Source organism: Chlamydotis macqueenii, chromosome 1, assembly GCF_036417535.1.
Source record: "Chlamydotis macqueenii isolate bChlMac1 chromosome 1, bChlMac1.mat, whole genome shotgun sequence".
Classification (NCBI taxonomy): Eukaryota; Metazoa; Chordata; class Aves; order Otidiformes; family Otididae; genus Chlamydotis; species Chlamydotis macqueenii.
In genome coordinates, this window is record NC_141556.1 from 82,396,437 (window position 1) to 82,415,281 (window position 18,845).

Consider the following 18,845-nt stretch of genomic DNA (forward strand, 5'->3'; position numbering starts at 1 on the left):
AGGAATTTAAGTAACAATATTATGTCTTCTGATTAAGTTGCTTGTTTAGACCTAAAATAACTCTATTGACTTGAGTGGTGCTACTTCAGATTTACCTTGGCACAAGTTAGAAGAAAATGTGACTCTGTGTTTAGAAGATCTTTCCATATCAGATCTCTAACAAAAGTGAAGGAAGGAATATATGGAATTTCTGAACAATAAGGTAGTAAAAACATACTGTCTTCTTGTCCTATTTTCTGTGTTCTATGAACAAGCTAAAACTAAGATTGTTATTTCTCCAAATTCTTTACTTTCACTATGCTGTGAAACTTGGAGTCGTCTGTTTTGCTTGTTTAGATGGTCTACAGTTACGTACAGGGAAGAAAATAACATTACTCCAAGAAAGGAGGCAAGTTTGTCTACACTCTAATGAAAGAAATACCTTAAAATGCAAGTACCATTCCACAAAAATATATTGTAATTTCATTGCCTTCTTCCTAACCTGCAATTCTTGGCAGTGGAAAAGTTTTATTCATAGTATAAAGAAAAAGGTCTCTCAATTTTATTTAATTGGTTTCTAAAGGAAGAGAATTTTTCATGCTACAATAAGGTCTGACGTTCAAGATTTGAAATTAAATTTCTGGCTTAATTTTCAATATTTTTCTTCAATTTTAGTTCCAAACCCCCATGGTTGTATTAAGGGATTTTAAACCCTCGCATCACTGATGGTTAACTTTAAATCCTTTCCAGTGTGCACACTGAAGGCAAATATCCATCCAGCCTATCTCCGCTGAGTTGTCTAAATGGTATGCTTTGTGTGAGGTGAGGTAAATCTGCACCACTGTGAATTAGCTATTCTGAAACTGTGATTGGAATCTGATTTCTCCTGCAGGCTGAAAGGGTTCACATGACAGGTTGCAGTTTTGATCTGTTTTCAGCTTTTCTCTTTTTCTACTTAATTTAGTCCTTGCATCTGTCTTAAAACATTACGTTACAGGCTGGTGCTCAATATATAGTAATCAAAAAAGCACTGTACCTCTTTAGCCCAATTTGTAATGCAGGAAACAGTATCTGAGATACCTAGCAAGAATGTTGAGTCTTGTTCAAGGAACAGCAGAACAGGACCAGCAGTACTATCACAAATTGTCCCGTGGCTTGCTCTGGTGATTTCTTGGTGGTAGCTAATTCTAGACAGACTAAGTCATGAGAACATTTTCAGGACGTGAAGTTTTTCCAGATATGTAAAAAGAAGTAAAGTGCCCATTTTGTACTAAAAAATCTTCACACTCATAAAACTCTTAGTGAAAGTAAAAAAGAATACAAAGAATTATTATTTTAAACTATTATGTATTGAAATAAAATACATAGTCATTAACACTTGATTAGCTTTTTTCCTTTATGTTTTGTGAAGGAAAAATTGCAGCCCTTCTACGAAAACAAAACAAACTAAATCCCACAAATACCATAGTTAGGAAGGGAAAGAAGAAATATTGCTTGTCATAATTTCATTTCAGAATGCAGATAATGGTTGACTACCTTAAATAAATATATAAATAAATAGGAATTGTATTTCTTTTGAAGCTTCCATGGTTGGAAATTTCCTTATGCAGTTCCCTGTAGTTTTCTTTCTTGAAAACATTCATGCTCCTTGCTTTAGTTACTCTTTAGGGTAACATGTTCCATATGTCACATAGCCTTTGTATGAAATAGTTTAGACTAAATTCTCCTTTCATCCCTGTGACCTAATTTTAAGGTCTTACTGCTGTGGAGGACTAATCTGGATCAGTTTGATCAGACTCTCCTATTTTATAAATGTCATTTAACTCACCACAACTTTTTTTCCCTTTTCATAACAATAAGCCCAACCAAGTCTTTCTTTATAATGTTGCTATTATAAACTCTCTTAAATTTTACATCTAATTGAACAGTGCTCTCTGACTCAGTCCATTATTATACCACTTGCTTTCATTCAAGGGAATTTTTAAAGTAATGCAACACAGAAGCTTATTATCTTCTTTTTTCTTGTTTGCTGTTCTCTGGAGTAGATGTCAAAGAGGATTTTTTTTTTTTTTTTTTTTTTTTTGTTAACAGTGGCTTCACAAGTATTTTTCTATATTATGCATACAACATAAATTTATTTCTGGGCAAATACTCCCTTTGATACTTTTTTGCCTTGGAAAGAAATCGCATTTAGCATCTTCACAAGCATGATTTTCTTTATGTCTTCTCATCAGGCTTTTGTGTAAGAAATATATACACTTAAATATTGTCCAGACTATTTGGTTCACTAGCCAATTCAAAAATTCTCACTGTGGACTCTTTCCCTGTGCCTCGCCTCTTTATCTAACACTAGTTTAGAATGGGGGAAACTCCACTGCAGCTGATGCAATTAAACTTGTGCAAACCAATTGTGTCTCTAGATAACCCCTTCTGTTCTCCTTAACTTTATAAAACTTATGATTTGATATCCTTATAGTATTTACTTTCATGATATGCCCATGAAGGTTAACTCTGCTCCAGTTCCTGTTTTACAGGTAAAAAATTGCCTGGCAAACAGACAAGCTAACCTGCCAGAGACCTACAGAAGGCCTGTGATGTGACTAAATGTTGGACTGAAATGAGCCGACATAAGCAGTAGCCAGAGCAGCTTCTATATTTGGACCTGCTGGGATATTGCACATTGAGCTCTCGATGGCTAAAATCAGTGGTACACTGAAGTAGTACACTTCCTTGAGTAGTACCAATAATGAAGTTTGCTTTACTGTAGCTTAGTGTCTTGTGCTTGGTTTCTTTGGTCTCCTAAAATGTCAAACTGCAATTGAAACTCCTGCTGCAGTTTAGATGTTCTTAACTTTTTATGCTGTGTGGATTGCCTGGTACTGAAGTTTCTTGCTCTTGACTGGACTTCCCTCAGTGGGAACACTAACATAGCCCTCCCATCTTTTCTCTCTGACCACCTGTTTCCATGACCTTCATAAAAGCCAAACACCTTAAGATCCTCTCTCAACAACAGCCAAGTTCAAAACTTATTGGGAGGGAGGACTTATGAACAGACACACAGACTGTTTCACTACTTAAGTCTTATGTATTACAGAGATTGTTGGAAGTTGGACGAGATGGGCTACGTGTTGCTAAGACATGGAGAAACACTTCTGTTCTTTGCCCCATTATCATTGTTGTAGCCTCTGGCTCTCTCTAGCACACAACTGTTATTTCACTCTCTCTGACATGGCCCACGCTCCTCCAGATGTCTACTCTACCAAAAGTCCTGAGCAATGGTAGAAAACATTCCTCTCTGCCATCTCTGCGGAGCGACTTCCAGAGGGAAGGATAGGAGCTGCAAAACATAAGCCTCTCTTCCCATGTTGTTAAGCAAATAATTTCTGACTCCAGAGAAGTTCCTGAAAACTTTAGCCCAGGTGGGCTAAGGAGACCAGGCTTTGAATGCAGAAAATGAAACAAATCAGCAGAGAACAACTGAAGTTTATACCTCTACTCCAGTTCTTGAGCTGACATACAGTCACTTAGAGCTCTACAAAGTTGAGATGGTGTTATTTAAGTTGTACAGAAGATACTGATGTTAGGATCTTGCCTACTTGTATTGGAATTTTTCTGGTAGTAAGAGAGCAGCTGTCTGACATCCCCTCAAACACTGTTTCAGATGAATCACTTTTGTAGTGTGCACAAACAGTGCACATCTTGCATTTGAGTGCAAATTAACTCTCTGTATAAATAAAGATCAAGATGCCAAAGTCTGGGACAAGATCTCAGTTTTGGACTCAGTATGCCGTGGTACGGAGACTCTGCACTTTGATTTAGTACTTTCATTCCAACTTGACTTGTATAATAATCAGACCCTGCACAAATTGGTTTGTGGGTGTTTCTGTTCTATATCATTATCTTTATTTGTTTCTATAGAACATTTGAGTCAAATCCCTTCATGAAGGGCTGAGAAATCCTCTCTTTACACTCAATAGAAATGTCTACTGCAATGCTAACTTTTCTGTATAGACTGCAGGACCCTGTCAGCCTGTTTAAGCCCAGAAACAAGCTTACTGCACTGCAAGTGCACAAGCTTACTTCTTTAATGTAAAAACAAAAAAGAGTAGAATATTAATTTAAAATACAAGAAAAAATCAAAAAGACCAACCAAATCAAAGTGCAGTTACATACTTTGCTGATGAAGAGAGTGTAGGAACCTATATAGAGTAGAATTGTACGTAAAGAAGGAAACAAGATTAAACACATAGAACAAATAAACAAAGCAAGTGGTAACTTCTTAAAGCTAAATCTTGGTATTGCAGAAGGTCAGAAATGTTTCAAATCACTGGAGCATGTTTTAGTTACAAAGATGAAACAAAATGGAATTTGAAATAGTATTAAAATCGAGGAGAGGAATCTCAAAAGCTGAGAGAATATCAAAGAGTTAAAAGTCATTAATTTGACAAGCAAAAACATGAGTCAATGTCAAAAAGTTTAGAAGTTGACCATCTGAAACTATTTTGGGTTCAACAGATCAAAACTTGAACTTTGAAAGAAATAAACAAACAGAAAATATGTTTAGAAACACAAATTGTTTAATTGTTTGAAGTGAATAGGCTTTCCTTCCACACGGTTTGAATTTAATTGATTGGACTTCTCTGATTCAAAATGTTTTCAGGAATTTGGGAAGACTGGGATGTATGGCGTGGTTGTTACAAAGTGAGAATCTCACTTGATTGCTAGATACTAGCAAGTCAATGACCTGAAGGATAATGTCATTACAATGGAATCATAATAACTTTCAAAACTGTCCAAAGAATGTGAGAGGCAAGTATTTAAAAGCCTGGGAAGTTGTCTGACAATACAGGCATCTGAATTTTGCCTAGATGCCCATATCTTCTGTGGTATAGAATCACTGACTAGCATCATTACTCTAGTTTGCATCACTGTGAGGATCTGACCCTTAACTGAAAATGTTCCAATGCTTCGTGAAACGATGTCATTCAGAGAAAAAAAAAGCACCAAACCTTGATTGTCAGCATGTGCCACGCAGGATTTGCTTTATGGTTTGATGCCAGTGCACTTTTTCACCAGTTCTGAGACTGACAAATTTTCTTCATAAGAAATTTTTAAAAAATCTCTCCATCCTCCTAGCCATCTTTGCTCTTCTCCCAGCTGTCATCACTGTTTACAGTTTGAGTAAGCAAAAATATATATTTACAAGTACAGATTACTTCTGTGTTTGCTGGTACAGACCACCTGAGGGAATGTCTGTGAATTGTGCACCCAGCTACATACTTAAATATACCTTCTTCTCTTCTCAGCCTTTCCCCTCCCCTGCCTTGTTTTCTTAAGCCACATGTTAAATCTTTTCTGTCAGATTCTGAGCTTTGAGAGATGGAGACTGACACCTTACTTCATGCCTGTACGTGAGCTCTGTCAAACCCGGAGCACTAAGTGTGAGGCTCCTATCACTAGAAGCAGGGAAGACCAAACCTCCTGTCTTTACTGAACACTGCTGTGGCCTCTCTTTTGCTCTGTGAACCTACACGCTGGATTAACTGAGGTCGCAGAGCAGGAGAAATGTGCCTGCGTTGCAGCTGAATATTTCACCTTATGGGGTTGTGTGTGAAAGCAGCCTTACAAGAAGATTTTATTTTCAGCTGCAGCCTAGTGCTGTGGCCTTTCTCCTGACTGGACATGTGCCCATCGGACAGTCCCAGAGCATCTTGGTTGCTCGCCAGTCCAAGATGCCAGAAGCATGTCCCCACTTCCTCTCCCCTTACACAATGAAGTCTGCCGGGTCTCATTCACTATAAGTCAGAAAAGTTGTGTCTTACACAGTCTTGGGGCAGTGAGGCCAGATCCTGATGAAGGCCTCCAGATGTTACTGCAATAGCAGTAATAATTAAAAATCTACCATAGCTAACTGAATAATGTACAAGAAATTTAAATCTGGCTTTTCAGTTTTAGAAGAATGTTACGAAGATCTACAGTCTTGTCAGAACTAGGCTTCAGCATCGTGCAGACTGTATTTGTGGCTTTCCAAATGCTGAATGCTCATGACTTCAAGTACTGCTAAGGCCAACTGAAAGCTGACAGTTCCCAGAAATTTTGCAGGATTTCTTCTCAGTGTTCAACTAGTCAGAAAGGAGTGTCTGGTGGTTAAGGTCACTAACCTGTGTTCAGTTCCTAGCTCCCCTGGGAATTGCCTTTGTAAGTTTGGGAAAGCCATTAAGGATTTGTTTACGCTGCTAAAATTAACTTCTTCTTTTTTTTTTTTTATACTGTAGTATTACTGATAAACATGTAGCTGCCACAATATTATGTCAGTAGAAACAAAACATGTTAATTTTAGTCTGAGATGTATTTGCTGAAGTTGACTCTTAGCAGCACAGTTGAAGTTTTTTTTTGTTTGTTTTGCCTTCATTGTAGTTTTCACCTTGGGTAGCTAGAGTGCATTTAGTGGTTCTAAAGTAAAAAAGGAATGCAGCTCTCTAAAGCTACATTTCTACCTGTGAAATGGGAATGATAGTTCTAATTAGCATTGTTTCGATTATACTGTTGAGTACACTGCAAAAACTGAGAGACTGTATTTGTTGTGGGAGCTGCTGTGGGAGATGAAGGCAGCTCTTGTACTCAGGGCTCCCTGGATTTATTCATGTATGGGCAAAAATATATTTAGAGATTTGTCTCCACTCCGCATTTCACTCATCTGTGTCACAAAACCTAAAAATAAAACCTAGGGGAAAGATAGGTTATTGCCTGCCACTATTTTCCTAGCTGCAGTATATCTGTAATAAAGGTTTACATGAATGTAGCTGTAAATTATATTGCTAAATGCAGACCTAGTAGACTCATGATTGATGTAGACAGTGATCAAATGGTCTGTGTGTAGCCTGAACAGTGCCTGGGAAAGGTGTGAACCTACTCACCCTCTACCTCCAGAGAGATACTAACAGTGGTTTTTGCTCATGGTATGGTAGACTATGTGTTTGGGCTTGTTTATGTAAAACCATGACACTGATTTTACTAATAAAGTTTATCCAGACACTACTTTTAGTTCATAGATCCTTATTTGGATTTACATAAGGCCCCGCAGAATCAATTCCACGTAAATCAAAATATGATCTTCTTAATTCTCTAGTGTATGCACTAGAAAAAAAAATGTGTATTGCCTCCTCTTTGTTATCAGTGAGAAAATGTTTGCGGTGATCACAACAACATCAGCAAAGCTTTCTTGTGGCTCAGCACCTCCTACACATGGTGAAACCTCACAGTGATGACTTAGTTGAAATGTGAGTTCAAGAAAGAGCACAAACGTGTTCAACTCCTTTCAGTGAGTCATCACCTTTGTAAACAAAGAGGAAAAACCAGTATCATGGGTAGGATTTTCAAACTTGTCTAAAGGTGCTCACTCCTTCAGTTGCCCAAAGTTTTCTGGTGACTTTGCAGATCTCAGAATGGGTTACCAAAGAGCTCTGTAAAACTCTAGGAAAGTACAACAACTTCAGACCCCTTATCCTTTGAAGGCCACTGAAAAAATGGCTCAATATTTTTAAATAGTTTAGATATTTGAGGAGTATCAATGAGATGAGTGCTGCGCCTTTACACTCTGCATCTACCATCTGGGCAAGTTCTGCTACTATCTTATCTGACACAGACACAGCTTTACTGGAATGCAGAATTGATATAAACTAGAATCTGGTATGATAAACCATAGTACTAAGAGATTTAGTACATGAAGTTTGTGTAGAACTACCTTCTGCTGATAATTTTGATCTGCAGAAAGCAAATACTTTTCTTGGTTAGTGCATAGGATCACTGCAATATGTTTCAGAAAGTACTTTCCCCTAATTTTCACACTAAGTTCACAAAAGAAAGCACAATAGTGGCTTCTAGTTACTAGAGTTAAAGTATATTATTGAAGAAAAATGGTATCACCCTAAAATAAATGGACATGCAGCAATGAATTACAAGTATGAATAGTGTTAATTGGTAATAGTTTCACTGGCCCCAAAGGTAGGCTGTCCTTGTTCTCCTTTCACACAGGATACATGACATAATCAGAGATTGTGATCTTGTGCTTTTCTTAGTCTTTTATGCCTTCTGTTTTGGTGATTGGTTTATAATCTGACAGCCAGAAACATGAACTACAAAATGCATATGATTTAAGGAAAAGGAATTCCAATTCATGAGCATCCATGCACTTTGTTAATATACTTTTAGCTATTTTTGGGCTTCTGAGCAAATAGCTGCATATACCGTATGCAGCATGTTTCAGGACCAATCCAGCTCCAGAAGAAGTCAGTAGAAGTCTGTCTGTCTCCTTTTGGTGAGATGGAATTGGACTGATAAAGCTGTGAGAAACACTGGCGAAACCTTTGGGAATACTTAGTCAAAATTACTTAATAAGTCAGGATGAAAATACATGATCCTTCTGGTATTCCCTAATCCTTCATATTTTCCGTAATACCATCTGTCAAGACACTAGAGACCAGAGTTTATCTTCTAAATCCATGATACTCACAGCGGGTGTCACAGGGGTGTCATTCCTTTACATCATTCATCTAAGTACTGTGTCGAAGAGATGTTAATTCTGGGAGTTGAAGTGTGAGGTCACTCATGGCTCCTCCATTCTTTTGGTCCCTGATACTCCCAGACATGGTTACATCCAAGATGGCAAGGATCACCAGTTTGTGAATAAGTTAACTATCCAGTGCGAATGGTCTTCTGCACACTGCATTCACCCTAATCATTAGGCTCAACTCTTAACTTCTATTACTTTCAAATACACTCACACTACCTCACAACATCCCTACTTTGAAAGCCTCAAAAGCCTGGGAAGGTAACTCAGTCTAAAACCTTGCCAGTCTGTAGACATATGAACACACTCATGATGTCTTTGCCTTTCCTCTTTAAAATGCCACTTTTTTTTTCCCCCCAGAGTTAACTTACTCAGACTGTAATTCTTTTTTCCCTAGTATTCTCCCACTAAAATGGCAACTTTATGACTGTCACTCCTATTGGAACTTGACTGTCTGCTGCGATGTCTGACTGGTGGCCGATCCACTTCACACCCTGAAATCATGCAGCAGGGACTTCTGAAATAAAAAATTAGAGTCTCTTTTGCTTGACAGCCATTAGTTGTGACTAAACCATCACAGCAGTGCAAGAAACAGTGTGGCACAGCAAGAAAAATGCTGCTTTATATTTGAACCATCTGGAAATCAAGGACTTCAACATACACAAATTAAAGTTTTCTTTAAAAAGACAAGTGACTCCAGTTATCTTTCAAAATAGTGCCGTGAGTCAGAAAAGACAGCCACTATGCCTTGCAAAGCTCAAAGAAAATAAGAAGAGCTAAGTAAAAATGAAGTTAATTGAAGGTGAGTACTGAAGAAACCCTGTACAAACAAAACAAAACAAAAAAGTCATGCTGCCATAAATAGATCATACTAATTACCCATGTATAATATTTTAGACTTAACAATAAAGGATATTTATCCAAATGCAAGCAGTCATAACAACTAGTAACAGTTTCATTAAAAACAGACTAGGCATTGTCTTCATGACAAGCCCATTATGCTGCAGAAGTGTAATTAAATGAATTTCAGCAACTCTATACTCCTTCATTTTTTTGGACTGCAGCTATTTAGTAAGCCAGCATCATGGCAACTGTTTCATGTTTTTAAAAACACAAAACCAAACTACTAGAGGAGAAAATCTTTCTTAGAAACAATTCTTCAGTATTTATTTTTACTTGCAAATTCAGTTTTCCAGGATTTACTCTGTGTATAGGGGATTGGGTTGCTTTCTGCTGTTGTTATACAGTGTATGGAAGAGGCTATTCTCTTAACAGAGCCTGAGCGTTTTCCAAATTTCACATGCAGCTTCATCTTTATGCTATACTCAGAAAGAGGTGAGATGAAACAGATTTATTTGCCTTAACTCCTACATTTTCAAAGGGAGTACAAATGTTCCTTGTGTTTTCTTATGATCTGTATTATCAACAATGATTATCAATCTTCTGTTTTATTTTTCATAAGAAGTGATTGTAAGAGGGTGAATGAAATATCCCAGTGATCCTGTTCTCACATACCAGCTGAGGGATGTAATAAAGTTTGAACCTTCTAAAGTGATTCCATCTTATGACTGAAGTGTGCATTGTCTGGGAAGACTACAACCCAAGGGACTACAGAAGTTTCTCTCAATGTGGGCAAATCTTCAGATTTCTCATCCAGGTTTTTTTTTTTTTTACATTGCCTTCATTTGACTCCAGTTGGCACACTAAGATATTACAGGCATCAAGTTTCACCTCACAAATTGTAATAGCCATAAGGACTGTATTTAATGAAGTGACTCCCACCTCAACAGAATGAGACTGCTTTTACTATATTATTATGATAATCAACAATTAAGTTGGCATTTGCCAGCCATAACCACAGATGTCTTATTTGAAGTGTGGGAGAAACAGCACTAATGTCAAATACCACAGTGTGGGAATACTTGGCATACAGCACCAGCATAAGAAAATTGAGCATTTGGCCATGCTCCTGGAAGATACTGTGACTGAAGTGACATAAATACATAATTAGGAGAATCTGTACATCAACAAGAGCTGCACCCACTTTATTGTAAAATGGATGGGGAAATCACAGCATTTTTCATTTTTCTTCATGTCTTCTGCCATGGAGATATCCAAGACAAACGCATATCTGACTCTGATTTTAAGAAGGCTTCTGAGAGGCCCTCCTTTAGCTTTGAGCTCTACATGTACAATAAGCAGAGCCTCAACAGCAATGCCTTTGAGCAATGAACCACGTTTAAATCACAGTCCAGTAGTAGTGTTCATATTTGGCTAGTGTATGTCTTGCTCGGTTCCAGTACAGTAAGTTCAATAGGCTTGGAGCTGAACTGCAGTACAGCCATTAATCAAAAACCCTATAAAATCGAGTTCCAGGAATTTATAAATACATAATACAAATATGAGCTGTGGGATTTTTTCTGTAAACACTCCATCTCAGCAATGTTTCATGTCTCCCCAAGCACCATAACTTCACCAGCTAGCATAGCTTGTTCTACCTCTTGATTTGTATCTGCCTCAACAGTGTTGTCTTGCTTTGTATGCCTGCTTTTCAGTTCACAGTTATTGTGAAGTGGAGAGAGGAAAAAAAACTGTCACCACCACAAAAGCCTGCCTAGTTTTTTTCCATGGGACAAGCAGGACATGGCCCCATAGGTTTGTGATGAACTGGTTGCCTTATTTCTGGAATAAGGTGGACAGGGCTGAATCCGTCCTACCCACATGCCAGAAACCTCCCCGTGAAACATCAGAAGTTCAGTATAACTCCAAAGTCCACCAAAGTCCTTAGGAATCTCTCTATTAACATTATTTGGATTGGTCTATGGGTCATAACGTTTTCAGTTTAAGAACATACAGAAAAAATTGCTTATTCTTTGCTTTGTTTTCTCTGAAGGCATGTTCTCTCTGTTTATTCTTTCCTTTCATATGAAAACTCTCTTTTCTCTCCTTCACTGTTATTCTGCATTAAAAATCCCATTTTTAGCTGTTATAGAGGGAAGTCTGGCACTGGAATGTGTTTCCATTTGTTCCATCTCCTTCTGAGACCACTTAACCTGACCTTGTGAAATGCTGCTAAGTGATTATTTTGGGGAGGGCTGAAAATGGAGATAACTTTCTTTGCCTTCCAGGAGTGACCTGCAGAGGACTTTCCCAGTGAATTATTTTGCTTTCATCTATGATGCAATACTTTGCTTTGTCTTGTTTTTGACCAGACTACACTCTGATGGCATAAGCACATGTTGGTCTCTGACTCAAAAAGTCTTGTAAAGTGGAGAGACTTGAGTTTTCTTGTAGGTGTTTGGGGTTTTTATTTTTTGCTTTCAGTTTGGCATGAAAGCACATCTCAGTAATTCATAAACCACTGAAGATATTCATTGTAGCCTAAGTAAATGGAAGTAATGTTTAATTCTTCATTTTTAAATGGTGATGCAGAACATAATAGTGCATATGCAGTTTACAAGGCTCCCACTACTAGCATTTGGACTCCATTTTAAACTTATAAATCAAGTGCTAAGTATAGTGCTTGTTTGCGTCTGTTAAATATTTCCTTCTCGTTTGTTCTTATCAACATCCAGTAATGATATATACATATGTCATGCAAGACAGTAAATACGCAAAAGTTCCGAGGAAAAGTTCAGTGCCATATCTCTGCAGATTAGTGTGTAAATGTTTGAAACCAGTCTAAAAGCTAGAACAGTGATAACCTTTAGCATAGTCCAAAGGAATGAACACAGCAGATAAATGTATTCCTGTGGAAAGCACCACAGCAAAACCTATATGCCACCAAGCCTCTGTTTCAAGGACTCCAGACAATTGTATTTTCCCCTAGATCTGTCATTCCCAGGTGTATTTCACTCAGTCTAGGAGGCAGGAAATTGCATTTTCATCTTTATTTTACCGTCAGCTGTAAGCGAAACCCAGACTCGAAGGCTGTAGCAACAAATCCATTAAGTACAGGAATCTCCTGCCATTGTGCTTGTCAGTCATTTTAACTCTGTGCCTCCATTTTCCACAGCTGTACCATATGGATGAGGAGTCTTGACTACATGGTGCAACTGTGAGAACTATCAGGTGAGGCTTTGCACAGACCTGGTGATACTAACACTGCCAAAGCATTAAGAAATGGAGAAGAACCTGAAGTGTGTGTCTGAGGATGAAGCTGAACATTGCAACTGAGAATAAGACATCATAAGATGCAGAAAAGTTATTAATTACCTGTCCAGCAAACTTGAGTTTTATTTCCAGTCAAATTCTGTTACTAATATAACCTGGCTATGAGCCAGTACTTATAAGACCTGTACTTATACCTGTGTTTCTAAGTGACTGTTTCATGAGCCAAGGAAGCTTGATGATCATTGTAGATATTTCCAGAAGCCTCTCAACATAGGAGACAGTTTTGTAAAGACCATTTGGCTTGTAACTGCCACAGGGAGCTAAGGCTTTACTCAGGTGCTCACCCACTCGCCTCTATTTCCATTTGATATGTCCAAAGGAATTCTGCATAGCCTCCAATAAGGCACGCTGCTCTAGAAGGGCATAGGTCTTTGATAACCTAGGACAAGCTTTCCATGAATATTTCAGGCATCACGAATGGCTCTTAAGAAATTCAGAAAACTGAATTTGTCCCTTCCTGTCTATGAAAAAGAATCTTAGTGAGATTGCAATGAGCAGCCGATATCTAATATTTTTGCTTTATGGTTCGATGTCATATGTATATAGAAAAGACAAGGTATTTTACATCAGAGAAGTCACAGTTCATGTTTTCCAGATCTTGTAGATTTCCCCCATTAAGGATGAGCTCAAATTGCCAGAACAGATTTTTGACCCTTTTATGTGACAGCGGAGCAAGATCAGTACTGCTTGGCTGAAGGATCAGGCACAGGATGTCCTAACAGCTATGCATGCTACAGGACAGAAACAGATTGCTTAGAAAACATGTTAAGTTTTCATCCCTGGGAGCCACTGAGAACAGGAGAGATAAATAGATATGTATTTACAGGGAAGAGTCTGTGAGCAAGAGAATGATGATCTCTTCATGTCCATTTCTGAGTCTGTGTGATTTTCTTGACTGGATCTTTTTCTTTTTGAGAACTCTAGGGTTGCAGCAAGAGGAGAGAGAAGTGTGTCTTATGTATAAGAACGTGCTTGCAAGTTTATGGTTGATAGATGACACAACTTTCACCGAGATGCTGTGATATGTTATTTCAAATTCTGCATAAATATCTGTTTCTTGAATTCATTGCGTTTGTAAACTCACTGGGAAGCAAAAGAGAACAGATCCTAAAAAAAATCTATCAACCAAAAAAACCAATTTAAGTTTACTGGATTTCCTGAACTATAGGAAAGGAAAACATCATCTTAGGCTGCATGAGGCTACAAGATATGCACTGATTTGCCATGTTAATGATTTAATACATGACTGCATTCATCTGTTTACCGAGATGAAACTACTGAGACTATGAAGGAATGCTCCTGTGTTGCCCCTGCAGTTGTCAGATTTAGACTAAAGGTAAGAAGGAGGAAGAGAAGGATATTTCCATGGCGTATAGCGCTAAGGGGACTCTGCACTTCAGTGTGCTCTGGTAAGGCTGGTGGGAAATAGTTCATTTACATATTTATGCATCATTTTGTAAGAAAAGCCAAAGATATCGTACTGATTCTGTACCCATGCTGTGTAAGGGCAGAAATCCAGGTTTGCCAGCCTGACAGAGAATAGGTTTAGCCCTGAATGTGTCTGTCTTACTAAAATAGTTATTGAGATCTGATAAAGAAAATATATAACAATGTTTTCAGAGCTTCCATGAATAACTGTGTGCAACCATGTATAATTACAATTATAAAAAATGTCCTCTGTTTACATAACACTTCAGTAGATCTGCTGAATTCTCTGCAGCCTCTATAGATACAGAACCCTGAAATGCAAATGCTTGCATCTTGCTGAACAGCCACTAACAAACACACTGTTGAAAGATGGGATGTGGAGGGAGATATCGGCCAAGAAAATCATAGCCTGGGTTTATAAGGAAGAGCATAGAATCGTATATGTCTGCATGAGACATGATTACATGGTCACATAATAAGAACAACAAAAGTCACATAAGAATCCCAAACATACTTCAAAATTAATAGCAAATTGAAGTCACCTTGCAGGAAAGATAAAACTGAGATGAGCATTAACTACTTTTTAATAATAGTAATGAGTAACAATTTTAACTGTAAGTATCCCATCCTTGCAGAAGACTAGTTAGCCCTCTCATTCAAGTCTAGCACATAGCAGGTGTTGAAAATGGAAATGCAATTTCCCAGCTAGGCAGACATCCAATATTTATGAGCCAAGTCTGTGGAAATAACAAACTGCCAATAGGGACAGAATAATTGAGCGGAAAATCGAGTAAGTTTTCCACTTCAAGAGAAACTGTCATTCACCTTGTGTCTGATCATACTTCTACTAGTGTCTGAATGTATTGTCTGGTGCTGAAGCAATCATACAAGATTCTAACACAAAGACATTAATATCCTCACAACTAAAGTTGATCACAACTTCTTAGTTACCTGGCAGAGCCAAGTGATGCACAGGTGAGAAAAAGACAAAACAACCCTACAGATACCTGAGAGAGAAAAAACAGCCTACTGACTTGCAGCAGCACCTCTAATACTTCCTAGGCAGTGTTTTTGGTCTGGATTAAATGTAGTCCAGAGTTGAATTTATATGCTAATTTGACGATGTCACAATCCTGTCAGATATGTTTTGAAATTTCTGACATGTTGGGTGGAAATCTTTCATGAGCAACAGATGCTGCTCTGAGATTTCTGGAGCATGGGAATATGACCCTTGCACTTTTGGACTGAAGTCAGAACCGAAACTGCAGAACCAGAATGGCTATGGAGAACCAAGTCTTGAACACACCTCCTGCCCAGCCAAAATCTGAAGACACTTGGATTTACTCTGCAGCTATAAGGGGGAGAATTGATAATTGCCAGACAGAGGAATCTGTGCCTGTCAACACTCCTAACTCAAAATTTAACTCCCAAATTTGCTTGAGAATTTCCCATCTCCTTCTGATAAAGTCCCTGTCTCGTTTTGTCAGACTACCTACATTGAACTGCCAAACTATGCATAACAAGCCACTTTTCATAGGTACTTGAGCAAATTTGGATACTGCTGGAACCACCACACGTGGCCCAGATACTACCAGATCAATGCAGAACATTAAGGTGTGGAGAACTGAATGAATATGCCAAAAAAAAAAAAAAAAGGAATATATTCAATGAATTCCCTTTCTTCCTTCTGTCTGAAACTCACTCTGTTAGAAGACTAATAAGGAGGCTGAGCTTAGGCTAAACTCTTGGAATAATAGACCATAAGTATGATCAATGTGGTGGAAGTGTCCATCGCTGGCTTTCTGTAAGGGGTGAGCTTCAGCCTTTGAGAACTGGTTTTAAGTGGATTATGACACCCCTGCCCCCACCTTGATGTATTTGTTATTCAGGCAGGCATGCCAAATAACTTCCACTAAGTGACTGCATTTTTTGAGCTGGAACTCATTCCTGGACGGTTTGTTGTAAGCACTTGGTCAGAGTCACAGCAAGACACTTTGGAGCCTGTTTTGGCAACCCTTCGTCCTCCCTTCCCTCTTCTTTGGGCTCCTTCCAGCTGCTGCCAGCAAGGACTCCTGCATCCCCAGAGATATGCAGGCCCTCCTTTTGGAGAGAGACAACAGCTCTAGCACGCATCTTTTTTGGTGCCTCTCTCAAGTGATGGCCCTGCTCGCCCTATGCCTTGCCCTGTATGCATATTGCTCAAATGTCAGGCTGTGCTGCTAGATGCATCAGTCATGTATGGAATGGGTTTGTCCCATCCTCTCCAACAGAGACTCCACTTTCAGGAAGTCCCCATGCAGATACTCATTTTCACAAATCTGTAATATCCGCTATGGGCTCAAAGTCCAAAATTCCTTTCAAAATAAATGAACTTGAGGGAAGGATTATGTAAAGCAAAGCACAAAGGGGTACTGAACACTGTCAAAATTATTTTGATAGGCATTTTATTTTCCTGTTTAAGAAAAGAAACATTTCTATTCTCTCAGACAATACTTCTTAAGTTGTTGATTTTGGAGGTTTTGTGTGGTTTGTTTTTTGTTTTTTGTTTTTTTTTTTTTTTTAAGTAGATGCACCACCTGAAGCTACACAGGTCAATATAAATGACATTTTTACACCTGAAATGCAAGAAGGGTCTTAGCAATGAGTTCACAAAATTTCTAATCATGGAGTTTTAGAAATGGAGGCCAAAGAGAACTTTGCAGCTGATACCTGAAAGATGAAGTCTGTTCCAACTGAAATCACTACAAATTTTTTTGTTCATCTGAGTGAATCATCTTATACTCCAAGAGCTGAGTAAATAACAAATTAATCGAAAAGTATAAACAGAGGAAAACGATCTACCCCAAAGAGTAAAAGAAGGAAGGATGAATGAATGAATGATTTAATGAATGAATGAATGAATGGGTGAATGAATGACAGAAGGCTGTGCTAGGTTTTAGCAATGCGTTACTAATAAGAGTCAATGAAAGAGTATTAAAACATGCAGTAGTTAGGTTCTAGCTATGCATTACTAATTACAGCTCATGAAATCTTCCTTAAAGCATTCATTCAAACTGGTTTGAATGTGAATGCATGTGTGTGGATACGAAAATTCCCACCCCAAAATATTTGTAATTCAGGAGTTCAACATGAAAATACGTGTCCCAGTGAGTTCATATGAGTAGAACTTAGAGATATAAAAACACATAAACAAACTGATCTGGTTATTTTTAAAGAATCCATGGCTGCTTCTGTGGTGAATACAGAACTGTCTATCAACTGTTATCTCAGCCCATGACTTGAAGACTCTCACCCAGTTATATGGGACACTTAGCTGGCATTTGTTTGACAGATAAAGTCTTTATGACAGATCTCACACTATAATATGATCCAATGTGCTGCCTCTCGGGTAGTATCTTCTCCTTTGGGATGCATATAGCTGGGAAAAAAATGCATACCCACGCCTAGTGGAGAAGGGTTGTATTTTTCAGATGCACTGCCTGCTACAATCATGTCATAAAAGGAACTTGCCAATTTATGGCTGTGTGCTAGTGCCAGTTCCTACCTGTGGGGGAAAGAGCTTGAAAGCTTTGGTCCCAGTTTTCCTCTGATAGCATGATTATGAACTCCCAGGGACTGCCAATCCCTCTGAAACAGCTGTACTAATCAGGAAGTCAGACAAGTAAATTTATTTTCCAGTACCAGGACCCAGAGCAATACTCAGCACCACTATAAATTCATTGGGTTTACAAAGGCACTAAATGAGACAACTATATGAGCTGGGCTGTCAGCACTGAAGCTTTTGGTCTGGTCTGTGCTTCCAGCACTGTGATGTACAATCAAAAAAAAAAAAGAAACAAGAGAACAGTTTGACTCTGTTTGAGAACTAGAGGATAAAGCCATCTTTGAATTATTTTGGAGCAAGTAAACATCAGAAAACAATAAAGAATGAAGAGATTGCCACTTTTCCAGAATTTCCCGCCTTAGAGACAGTCTCGACTTACTCCTAGTTGCTCCTAAATAATTGTAAAAAAATATATTTGATCACAGAATAGATATAAAAATATTTAATGGAACAAAAATATTTGTTAACAATATAGGTATTGCTGTACCCTGCAACTCCCCCTGTGCGCTCCCACTGTGCCTTTTTAGCCTGATTTACTAAGGAAAATTTTGCGCAATCACATTGCCTACTAACTCCTCACAGTATTTTTTAAATTTGCAAGTTTATTTTAACCAAATACACTAGAGGTGCAAAGTTGTCCAAAATACTACGTTCCTGTAAGTTTCTTGATAATTGGTGGAGGAGGACAGTCAGGTTAGTGACCGTCTCACTCAAAGAGCTTTTAGGCTGTGCAAAGGCATAGGCAGCACTCTCCAATAGCTCCATATGCTGACTCCTGCCAAGCTAATACTCAGAGACCATGGAAAAGAGATAAAACATTGTGTAGGTGCTTGCAGGACGAGGATGTGAGAGCAGGAGAGTAGGAGGAAGCTGAGGTATTGCAAAATGAAAGAGAGTGAAGCTGAGGGAACGATATAGGCACAGGACACAAGTTCATAAGAAACCAGGCTTCATTCATGTAACTGCCAACGAACAACTTGTTCAAGTTTAGTCTTTGTTACTTGAAAAATGATTTATGTTAAACTCAAAACCAGACACTCTTATACCAGAACCAGATTATGCGCACGTGGCTGTGCTAGTAAATTCATAGCT

General features: G+C 38.3%; 1 protein-coding gene and 1 long non-coding RNA gene across 2 annotated transcripts in view; one reads left to right on the top strand and one right to left on the bottom strand.

Annotated features, from left to right (window-relative positions):
* LOC147602176 (uncharacterized) overlaps nucleotides 1-18,845 on the top strand; it is a 70,513-nt gene that overhangs the window by 30,296 nt on the left and 21,372 nt on the right. Inside the window, exon 2 of the long non-coding RNA XR_015260058.1 lies at nucleotides 12,564-12,619. This is a non-coding gene — a long non-coding RNA (uncharacterized LOC147602176). The remainder of the gene's footprint in view (nucleotides 1-12,563; nucleotides 12,620-18,845) is intronic.
* Nucleotides 1-18,845, bottom strand: part of NTF3 (neurotrophin 3) — a 60,095-nt gene that overhangs the window by 15,957 nt on the left and 25,293 nt on the right. The gene's annotated exons all lie outside the window — the stretch shown is intronic.